Genomic DNA, 12094 nt, shown 5'->3' with positions numbered 1-12094 from the left:
CAGCAGGACTTTGCCCCATCACCTTCATGGGAATGGTTGCATAGACAAACACTATTGACCACAGGGCCATCAGGCAGTGGTCAGCATGGAATTCCTGCTGACACAGAGACTAGGACTTGATGAGATACTGCGGGGTTGTACCCTGAGCAGAGCATCAAGAGACAGAGATCCAGAACTGCTGGAAGACCAGAAACTCAGTGAAAGATGCCCTTTGGTCTGCCTGAAACCCAGATAAGAGAAGCAAACACTAGAAGCCCAAAGCAAAGGGAGGAAGGTTTAGGGGCAATATCAGGGGTACTTGTTTTTACACAGAGTTGTGGGTGCAAGGAATGTCTTGCCAGGAGTGGTGATGAAGGCTAAAATATTAGCGGCATTTAAGGGCTTCTTGAACACATGAATGAAGGAAACATAGAAGATAGGAGCAGGAGTAGGTCATTCGATCCTTTGAGCCTGCTCCGCCATTCAACAAGATCATGGCTGATCTTAAAGTTCAGTACCCCGTCCCCACCTTCTCTCCATAACCTTTAATACCATAATACTGAAGAAATATATCTAATTCCCTCTTAAACATATTTAATGAACCTGCCTCTACTGCCCTCTGTGGCAATGAATTCTACAGATTCACCACTCTCTGGGTAAAGAAATTCCTCCTCATCTTGGTCCTAAATGGTTTGCTTATTATCCTCAAACCATGGCCCTGGGTTCTGGATTTTCCCACCATTGGAAACATCCCATCTCCATCCATTCTGTCCAGCCCTGCCAGAATTTTATATGTCTCTATGAGATTCCCTCTCAATCTTCTAAACTCCAGTGAGAACAATCCCAATTTGTGCAATCTTTCCTCATAAGTCATTCCTGCCATTCCAGGTATCACCCTGGTGAATTGCCTCTGCACTCCCTCCATTGCAAGAATGGAGGGTTATGAAGGAGGAAGGGTCTAGTTTTTATTTTGCTTGGAATTGATAGGTCAGCACAACATCGAGGTCCAAAGGGCATAACTGTTAGACGTTAACCTGCTGGTCTTTTAGCACATGGAGATGTGGGTGAGGGAACGCTGCCCACCGGCCTATTCCAGGTTGCTGAGAGATGCACTGAGGCTTGGCGCAGCCAACACGAGGGCGCTGTGGGGAAGGACTCTAATCCTCCGGGTCTTGAGGGGCGGAGACTAAGGGGAACCCCTTCAACCACAGAGTGCAGGGAGTAACCACAAGGTGTCAAAGTGGTGGAATGATGCTAAACAGAGAACGTGTGCAGTGAAGAGAATATAGGTATGCAACACGAGGATGAGAAAAGACATGGAACAGTTGTCCTCTTGGTCAATAATTTTAGAATAAAGTTAATTTTGGGGTGAAAAAGAGAAAAGCCCGAACTCAGTCAACTTTGTTTCATGAGATACATTCTCCAATCCAGGAAAGCTCCTCTGTACCCGTTCAAATTGAACCCGAGGAAACTGTGTTCATGGTGGAAACCTCTGCAAACACACAACCGGACCTATGCACAGAGAGACAAATGATACACGTGCAGTCCCTCCCAAAAAAGAAATAAATTCTGTTGAATCAATAGCAGAGTCTTGGAGTCTTTGTCTGAGCCGGTCATCCATCATTCTCCATTCTCACTGCTCGCAGGAAGAATCTGTTTCTGGGCCTGGTGCTACTGGCTCCGATATTCCTCGACCCCTTTCCCGACGAGAAGAGCTGCCAAATGCTGTGGGCAGGTGGAAGGGATCCTCGACGACGTTGACAATGAACCCGGTTTATCCCATTGATATTTGGGGTGGGTGGGTTGGAGGAAGAGAGTACCCATGATCCTATCTGCCACTCGTGGTCCTGCCGATAATTTAAAAAAAATATTTATATACTTAAAACCACAACAAATTCACACAATTAATAATAATGCTCATCTAATGTGTGGCATCTATAAAAGAAAGAATAAAGAAACCACCTCCCACCTTCATCCCCAATATCCTAACCTCTCCCCTTCTCGCCTCAACAGAAGTGTCTGTTACTTTAAAGTTTCATTGAATAAACGGAGGCCTTCAGGTGAAAGGGAGTGTCAGGGTTTCATGTAAATATCCACACCCACCCTTGGTAAATATGGGCTGCATATTCTTCTGACATATTGAGTTGGAGTGGCCTGTTAACCGAGACACGAGTCACTACACTAGAGAGCCGACAAACACGCTGACAGCGCAGACCCCGTTGGGGCCAATGCCCTTCATCCCAGGGGATTCCCACATCGTGGGAATCAATGAGCAACGGGAGGATCGCCTTCCAACCGGAGGCTGGAGCTGCCTGTTCAAGCAACTTATCTTCCACTTCCACTTCTTGGGTGCATGTCATTCTTTCCAGACTTCGCGGGAGCGCGCCTGCTACAGTGGTGACCTCAGCAGGACCCAGCCCTTCAATTGGATGTGAAGATCACGGTCCAGGCGGCGCTTCAGATGGTTTGGTTGAAGCTGTCAACGTTCTGGATGTCGCAGCCACACGTGGGGTTCAAACAGGCCAAGGACCAGTTCCACCTCCAAGAGATCACCGCTGATGACATCCATTACTCCTCCATGATGTTCTTGCTCATCAGGACGTGGCAGCAAGGCTCATCGACTTCTGACATCAGCCTCCCGAGCAAGGCAAATAGGATGCCCTCAAGGAGCTCTTAACCCGCACCTTCAGGCCACGCCTTCATCCTCCACCTCATTCTGTTCCTGCCCTCACTGTCGCATGGCCCAGACTGTCATCCCAACATGACTCCCTTCATGCTATTTCTTTTCAGCTCTCACCAACCGCCCTGGACCCACTTTTCAGGAACTCTTCCCTCTTCCTCCCTATGTCATTGGTATCTCCATGTACCGCAACCTCTGGCCCACTTTAGGATGTCTTGGACACCAGCAGCAACACCCCAGACACTGGCACCAGGGAGGCACCACCTGGAAAAGGTCCAGGGTCCTAGTCCAACAGTCTTTTTCCTGAGCATCCAGGCAGCAGAGAAATATCAATGGTTGCTCAAAGCAAAATCCTCATTGCGGTGCCCACCAACAAGTTGAGGCACAAAGGTTTGTGGGTCTTTTGGGTTACTGGTGCCAACATATTCCCCATCTCACCCTGCCCCTCCATCTACTGTACAATGTTGCCCAGAAAAAAAAACTCTCCGCTTCATTGATGACCTGAACAACAAATGGCTTCTTTAATGGCAAAACACGCTGTTGAACGCCACTGCCACTGACCACAAGTATCCCCAACCCCTCAAAACTGGAAGACACTTTGAATGACTTGTCTCTGCCATGAAGACAATGGCCTATTGGAGCGTCAAGCAAAAGAGGCAAGGTCACCGAGTCCCACACAGCTTCTTGTTCAATTCCCTCCTGGAAGGTGCCTCCCGCGACTCCCCATCTGAGTGTCAGATGCTCGCCTGCTCACCACAGAGAACCAGATGGCAGCAGAGACAGTCACAATCCAGCCACACCTCCCCAACATGTGATGGGTTAAATCTGCGGATGCCACTCACAGCGGACCGAAGAAGTGGTACATGGCAGACCGCACAGAGGCCGGGATCGAAGGGCTGAGCCACTTGCAAGAACAAATCATGTCCTGCCCGAAAGTGACAGCCTCCCACCTGAATGACCCCGAGAAGAGCTTGGCACCATGGCCTGGGGCAAACCGTTCAACATCCTCAATGCTGGACAGCAGGAAAAAGCTTGGTTTACTGATGGCTCCGGCTGATGGAGGTGCGAAAAACAGTGGTGTAAGGTGGGAGCGCTCCAGCCCACCACAGATAAAGTACTGACACAAGAGGGTGAGGTGGAGGGGAGAGCCAACTGTCCAAGCTGGCAGCTGTGGCACTGATCCGAAAAGGGACAACCAGGCGGGCCCAGGAGCCTCTTTTCCGATCAGTGCAACAGGATTTCTGGGCTGTGCCAAACAGCACGTCAGTGTGGATGGGTCGGCGGCAGGAGACAGGGAGGCAGATCCATGGCTGCCTGCTCTGAGGACAACAGCACTGGCAGATCTTCTGAGAGGTGGAACAACAAAAGAATAGTCAGGGTCCACCATGTGGATGGACACACCTCCAGGAAAACCGCTGAAGCTGACGCAATGCCACTGTGGACTGAGCTGCTCAAATATGCTCTGCCACTATTTTCCCCAAGCAGAGAGACCCCGGAGCCTTGGCAGCATTGGTGCATCATAAATGTGGGCATATGGGGGCACTATGATGGACAGAGGATCTGGGGGTCTCATGATGTTGCAAGAACTGTGATGGCCAAATGCCCTATTTGTCAGCAATTAAAACCAAGGGCCGCATTCGCTGGGGTTCGGGAGCTGGCCAAGTCTGATAAATTGACCATATCAGGCCTCTCCCCTGCCAAAATAAAAAGTGATATGTTCTCACGATGGTCAGCACATACTCAGATGTCCTGCCAGCGGGCCGACCAAGCACCATTTTAGCGTGCTCCATATGTGGAATACCCTATCGGATAACGTCCGACCAGCAATGGGTGGTGATGCCAAGTATTTGGGGCCACCTGCATATCCCCTACCACCCACAGGCATCCAAGATCAATGAGTGAATGAATGACCTGTTCAAGGTATCATTTGTGACAAGTTGATTGTCAAGTCTTCTATCCACGAGTGGTTGCAAGTGTATCGATTAATCCGGCGAGTTTGTGTCTGTGTGTGTCTTTTACTCCTCGTGCGACTTCACTACATGTGTCAATAAAAGACAACTGTGTTCAAATTCGCCACCCTTGGGAACCCTCGAATCAGTTTCACACACATAATAATTGGTGCAGTGAGCAGGGTCCTTCGAGTTCCGACTGAACACAGCTGCAGTGGAGATACTTTGGAATTGGGGCAGGAAATCGAGTGCAGGCAGGGAGAACAAGATCTGCGGGTGGACTGACGAGAGTGCAGGGTTCGGGAGCTTGGCAAGCATGCTGGCGGACCACGGCAAACTGGTAGACTGGTCCAAGCTCCTGGATCCACATCTTGAGAAAATAGGTCACCACGTGTGGTCCCACTTCAAGAAGTCGGGGTTCCCAAAATCTAAGGGGAATCAGAGGGTGCCTTTTGGCTGCCAGTGTTTCTCCTGAGAAACCAATGTGAGATCATAGAAAGGAAAGATTTGGAGAGGGCCCAGGAAAATAAGGAGATAAAGGTGGTCCAGCAGCGCTGCTGTGCACTGCAGGAGGCAGCACAGACTCCCCCAACCTGAGCCACTGATGTCGAGATGAGAGGGACAGAGGTAGCCAACAGGCATGCCAATCAAGGTCTGACTCCTCCCCCACACTCCCAGTGAGTGAGTTTGTACTGGCCATGGAGCGATTAGCTGAGGCCATTTGCCAGGATTCAGGCATTAAAGGTTTCAGAACAGGCCAGGAAGAGCATGAAATCAATTTATTTGCAGAAGTTGTTCTGATATATCTGACAGACCGGATACACTCATTGCCCAAGTTGTGCTCCACCCTGGAGGACTATGGGGACATCTCTGGGTATAAGTTCTTTTGGGATATGTGCAAAATCATGTCACTTAGGAAGGGGGATTAGAGCCAATGTCAAGAAAATAGTCAACAAATGTGGCGGCAAAATGGGATCAAATATCTAGGAGTTAGAATAGATAACAACGAGTAATTTAGACCAGCTGAATTATTCTCCCCTTCTTGGGGAAATTGAGAAGGATTTAAATGGTTGGATGTCCCTGCCCATTACACTAGTGGTGTCACAGAGAGGGGAGGTGTCATAGAGGGGGGAGATGATGACACAGAGGGGGTGATGATGTCACTGCATGGGGCAGCCATAGCTGAGTCGTGCCATGGCACAGCAACAAAAGAAAGATGTCTCTCCTGGAAGGGGATTCTGGCCCACGTGTCGGAGTAGGACGCTGTCTCATCCCAGGGACCCTCTGATCAACAGGGTTGTGTTTGGAAGCACCCTCCACCCATGGGTGAGATAAAGAGCCTGTTACAGGCTCCCCTACTGGGACAGAGCTTCCTCTGGCACCATCCTTCACCCAGTGTGGGCGGAGAGAATGGAGGCTGCATTTAATCCCCTCTCCCCATCCTGAGTGCAGGGCACTTTATGAGGCAGCTGGAGGGGACTGGGGAGGGGAGAACAATGGCATGTGAGGGGATACAGGGATGGGGTCTGGGGGAGTGGAGGGGAGAGCGAAGGAATGGGGTTGCACCACAGGCTAATGTCAAGGGAGATTGGATCAGAGGTAGGGGACATAGGGTTGAGCTGGGGGGAATGGGGTGCGAGGGGACGGAAAGCACTGGGGAAACCATGGGTGGGGGATGAGAGTGTGGTAGAGGAATCGGGGCAGGGGAGAGTGTGAGGTGTCTGAGGGAGAAGAGAAGTTGCGAGGGGGATGGAAGGCAGACTTTTCAACAGAAATGGGACAGAGCTCCCCCTCCACCTGGAATGGGATCTGTCCACTGAGAGACAGGACCGCTCCTCCACCCGCCACCCCCCACCCCCCCGTGGTTACAAGATCCCTTCCACCCTTGCATACACCCCCACACACCCCCAACCGGAATAGGATTCTTTCCCCCAGTGGACCTGGATCAAGGTGCTAGAAAGTGTTTCTGCTGCGGCGGACCCAACAGAGTTGAGCGGCGAAGAGTGGGGCTCTCTCCGCACCACCTGCTCCCTCAGGCGACGAGGTCTCGCTTGCATCATGGAAGATCACGATGTTGCTGAGCTTCTGGGAATGTGGAGGGCTTCTGCTAAACCTGTGGTGGGGTTCAGAGTGGTTCATCTCCCCGGGACGTGCTGAAGTTCAGGATGACCCGATCCTCTCATGGAGGGAGGGTTGTAGACAAAGTGAACGGCTGCAGAACTGGCCTCAGTCTGAGGAGAGTGATCATAGAAGGACCTGGGGTGGCAATATTTCTACTGAGAGAAGCTGGAACGAACCACCAGAGGATCAATTCTGACATTTAGGTGACACTTGGAAGGGAGTTAGAGGGAGGGGTAGAGACTAACTTGGACAGCAAGGCTGGGTTGGGATAAATGACCTGTTGTGTACCCTCTGGGTGTGTAAATGCTGCTGCTTCTTCCCCAGAGGACATGGCAATAAGGTCACAACAGAGGTGGCCACACCGTGTCATGGACCCAACGTCCCCAAGGTGGAGTCCTGCACAGATGTTAAAATCATCGACAATGGATCTTTCGGTGTGGTGTACCAGGCAAGGCTGGTGGACTCCGGAGAGCTGATTGCCATCAAGAAGATCTTGCAAGACAAGAGATTCAAGGTGAGGGGGAGGAGCAGTTGTGTGGAAATGAAAAACCCTGATATTTAAATTTAGGGCCTACAGCACGTTCACAGGCCCTTGCGACACATGAGCCCGTTTCACACAATTACACCCAATTGACAAACACCCCAAACACATTTTTGAAGGGTGGGTGGAAAGAGGAGCATCTGACAGAGACCAAAGCAGCCATGGGGTTTGGAAACAGAGAAAATCACACAAACCCACAACAGCAGCCCCCCTCCCCACACACAACCCCCCATCCCACACACACACACACACACACACAAACACACACACACACACACACACACACAAACACACACACACACACACACACACACACACACACACACACACACACACACACACACACACTCACCTGGCAAATATCAAAGATTTTCTGCAAATTCATTGTTTTGTAGAAGCTGGGAAAACAATCATAAAAACTGAAATGATACTTCATTGAACCCCCTGACGAGTCCCCACTCCAGCGACACGAAAAGTCCCCCCCACTGACTCTCGAAAAGTCCCCCACTTCGGCCTCCCTTGGAGTTCCCCACCTCTGACCTCTTGACAAATCTCCTCCCCGCCTCCCCCCTCAACTTGGACAAGTTGCTCCTCAGGGCCCCGACCCATCGCCCAGCCTTGCTGATGTTCTTCTCTCGCCATAGAACCGCAAACTGCAGATCGTGCGAAAGTTGGATCACACCATCATTGTCCCTCTTCTCAACTTCTCCTCTGTAGTCAAGGTAAGATCCACCTGCACCCACCCCACCCTCACTCTGATGCATATCATTTGCTGCTACCTTCCCCATTCCTTCAATCGATCTGTCTCGCTGCAGCCTCTCTGTTGCCTCCATCCTGCCCCTCTGACCAGTGCTGACTCTTTGACGTTGGCAGCCCTGCTCCTCACCCATTAACTCATGACCTCTTGCCATTTCAACTCCAGACAGCAGCAGCCAAGACCACAAGACAAGGTCGCCAAATTCGGCCACTCAGCCCCTCCAGTCTGTTTCCCCAATTCATTTCACGAATGTACTTTCCCCCATAACTCACTTTTGGCACCTTTTGGTGCGCTTCCAAATCAACGCCTGCTCTGAATCGTCCCAACAACTCAGCCTCCACATGTTCGACCCCAGCCAACACCCGGCTGCAAACATTTCTCATCTCGAAACGTCAATGGTTTTTCTCCCCCGGTGAATCCTTGCCTCACGAGGGAGGGCGGTCAGAGCTGCACATTTTGTGCAGTCTCACCAGAAGCCGAATGATGGGGCAGCGGACGGGTCCACTACGGCCTGTTGACGCTCTGCTCGCTGAGCCGTTGGATTCATGCCATGTTGTGTTGAGCAGTGGGGGCATCAGGCCTACAGAGAGCAGGAGGGGCTGGCACTCCTGTTGGGAGAGGCACGGGGTTTTGGAGGGTAAATCCAGCTGACATGTTTGTATTGTGTCCAAGAGGAAGAGCAGGTTTATTTGAATCTGGGTCTGGACTATGTTCCCGAGACGGTTCACTGCATGGTCCAGCACTTCAACAAGGCCAAGCAGCCCATTCCCATGATCTACATCAAGGTGGTTGTGGGTCTGGGTGGTCAAGTTGTCCACTGGGGCAAGCTTGGATGGTGGGGTTGGAGGATATGAAGGAGTTTACTGGCTGAGTCTCGCTGGGGACTGGATATCGATGAAGGGTGCATGAGGGTCTCAATGGGTATTGGTGAGGAGAGAAAGGGTAGTGATGGGAGAGGGGTGGAGAGGATGATGAGGATGGATGTTGATTGGCAGGGAGGGGCCCTTCACCCACCTCCCCTTACCCTCAGGATATAGACCCGGCCAGTGTGGAGGCAGAGTGGGTCATGTTATATCGTTGTGTTGCCAGATGTTCATGTACCAGCTGTAGCAGAGCATGGCCTACTTCCATCCTCAGGGGGTTTTCCATTGAGACATCAAGCCGCAGAAGATGCTGGTAGATCCCGAGATGGCCTTCTTATTGCTCCTTTATTTCGGCAGGTAGATCCACCCATGTCTGTCCGTTCACCACCTCAACGCGGTCCTGATCCCTCTCCACAACACGGCCTTGTCCCCTCCCCACCAGCTCTCACCCCTCCCCCACCAGCTCTCTCCCCTCCTCCCTCTCCCAACTTGCCCCTTCCACAGCTTAATAACTTATTCTAAATAAGATTGTGGGGGGCTTAGATGGAATGAACAGCCAGAAACCTTTCCTAAAGTGTCAGGTGCAAATCTCAGAGAGCATCCGCTTCAGGTGAGGGGAGATTTTTTTTATGCAGAGAGTTGTGAGAGATTTGAATGCGTCACCGGAGAAAGTGGTAGCGGTTGGTAGAATAGGTACATATAAAAGTCTCTGAGACGAGCATGTGGATGTAAGGGAACAGAATTTTTACATGATAGAGGAATTTGTGGATATGGCGAGAAGGCAGGGTAGGTCGAGTTTGGTCATAAATTAGATCAGCCATGATCGTATTGAATGGCGGAGCAGGCTCGATAGGCCATTTTTGTCCTATTCCTGTTCCCACTTCCTATGTTCCTATGGGTGTGGTACAGGTAAAGGTTGTGGAGAACATTTACAAAGGTCAGTGCAGCCTTTATGGGCCAAAGGGACTGTTCTGGGCAGCAATGCTTGATGTTCTAATGGATGCGGAAGCTCTGGGAAGGGGTAAGGGAGGGACTGGCCAGGAAGTCTGCAGATGCTGGGGCCGAGGGCAATGCCCAAACATGCTGGGGAAACTCATGGATAGTTTTGTGAGGAGCAGGTCCTGCTTCACGAGTCAAATTGAGTTTTTCGAGGAGGTGTCAACGGAGATAGATGAAGGTCAAGGTCTGTATGTGCTGCACGAGGATTTTAGTAAGGTGCTTGACAAGGTCCCCACGGAGGCCTCATTCAGAATGTCCGGAGGCATGGGATCCATGGAGCCTTGGCTGTGTGGATTCAGAATTGGCTTGTCTGCAGAAAACAGAGGGTAGTAGTAGATGGAACAATGACTAGTGGCGCTCCAAAGGGATCTGCTCTGGGACCCCTGCTCTTTGTGATTTTTATGAATGATGATGGGAGTGGAAGGGTGGGTACGTCAGGGGATGACACAGAGGTAGAGATGTTGTAGACAGTGTAGAAGGTTGTCATAGGTCATCCAGTTTGCAGAGAAGTGACAGATGGAGTTCAATCCTGTAAATCAGATGTACTTAAATAAGCAACTGGTCCAGGTTTATTTCCAGAGTAATTTTCAAGGGCACGAATAACAGTTATTCCAAAGAAGGTTGGAGACCCATTAAAAGTAGCTTCATATACACCAATATCTTCATTGAATGCGGATTACAAGAATGTGTGGGCAGAGCACTTGGTTAATGGCAGGATTATGAACAGTGTGCAGGACTGAGATATATTTAGATCCTGCGCCATAAATCGCTCAAAGTTGCTGTGCAAATTGAGAGGGAGTTTAAGATGGTGTATTGTGTGCTGGCCTTCAGGAGTCAGTGGATTGAGTTCAAAAACCAAGAGGTATCGTTGCAGATGTATAAAATTCTCGTCAGACCACACTTGGAATATTGTGTGCATTCCTGGGGCGAGAATACCAGAGGACGGCTAAATAAGGTGAGCTGAGGGAAATTTAGGCAAGACGTGAGGGGTACATTTTATTCACACAGAATGTAGTGGGTGGCTGGAATGCATTGTTGGGGTAGTAGCGGAGGCTGGTCCAAAAAAGGCATGAAAAGGATTTTAATATGGACAGGAATTCAAGAAAAATGGAGAGTACTGGTGTGAGGGAGGGGAGGGTAACATTGTTGTGGGGTAGGTTCAGATGGATCAGCTGAATGGTCTCGACTGATCCATCCATGATTGTCTAACATCTTGCTGCCATATCGTGGAGAACCAGGGTGTTGCCTGATGGACACACGTTGCTCTGAGCTCTGCAGAGAGAGATCGTGGTTTTCGCCAAAACAGACTTCCTCAGGTAAAGCAGAGGAAGGGGAAAGGCTCCAGTGTTCAGGGGTAGGGGGGATGATGGGGAAAGAGTTGGGACCCTCCAAAGTCATTGTGATCAGGCCTCAGAGGCAGTATCTCTATCACTCGTATTTCTCTTCCCAGGAGAAGGAGCGATCTCAGAGACAAGACACGAGTCCAGAGAACCTCGCATCCCAGCTGAACAGAGGACGGACAACAACATGATGGCCTGAACCCCTCCCCGTCGTATCCCTCTGGCCCTGCCAACCCCATTCCCTGCCTCTTCCATGTCCCTTCACCCACTTCCCCTCTTCTCCTCTACCCCTCCTCCATCCCAACCCCCTCCCGCTCACCTTCCCCTTCTCCTGCCCTCACACCTATGCCCTAACCCCAGCCCTCCACTCTTCACCTCCCCCTTCCCCTCCGCCCTTCCCTTCCCCTTTCCCCCTCCCCTTCCCCTCCCCCATCCCCTCCCCTAACCCTCCCCCTTCCCCTCCCTTTCTCCTCCTCCCCTTCCCCTCCCCCTTCCCTTTCCCCTTCCTACCCCTAACCTAGGGGAAGGAAGGGGAGGGGAAGGGGGTAGGAGAAAGGGGGTAGTGGAAGGGGGTAAGGGTAGGGGTTGTGGTAAGGGGTAGGGTAGGGGGTAGTGGTAGTGGGTGCGGGGATGGGGAAGGGGTAGGAGGTAGGGTTAGGGGAAGTGGGTAGGTTGTAAGGGATAGGGTAGGGATAGTGGTAGGGGGTGCAGGTATGGGGAAGGGGTAGGGTTAGGGGAAGGGGGTAGGTTGTAAGGGATAGGGTAGGGGGTAGTTGTAGGGGGTGTGGGTATGGGGAAGGTGTAGGAGGTATGGTTAGGGGAAGGGGATAGTTGTAGGGGGTGCGGGTATGGGAAGGGGTAGGAG

The 12094-nt window shown here is 51.2% G+C and overlaps 1 long non-coding RNA gene across 1 annotated transcript; it reads left to right on the top strand.

Moving 5' to 3' along the window:
* The first annotated feature begins 5809 nt into the window (after positions 1-5809).
* On the top strand, positions 5810-11730 carry LOC138745325 (uncharacterized). Its single transcript, XR_011346173.1, has 4 exons — positions 5810-5934; positions 7054-7243; positions 7915-7992; positions 11340-11730. It is a non-coding gene; the product is annotated as an uncharacterized lncRNA (long non-coding RNA).
* Positions 11731-12094: the final 364 nt, after the last annotated feature.

This window comes from Narcine bancroftii, chromosome 11 (genome assembly GCF_036971445.1).
Source record: "Narcine bancroftii isolate sNarBan1 chromosome 11, sNarBan1.hap1, whole genome shotgun sequence".
In the NCBI taxonomy this organism is placed as follows: domain Eukaryota; kingdom Metazoa; phylum Chordata; class Chondrichthyes; order Torpediniformes; family Narcinidae; genus Narcine; species Narcine bancroftii.
The sequence above is the reverse complement of the archived record's forward strand: the minus strand, read 5'-3'. Positions and strand labels throughout refer to the sequence as shown.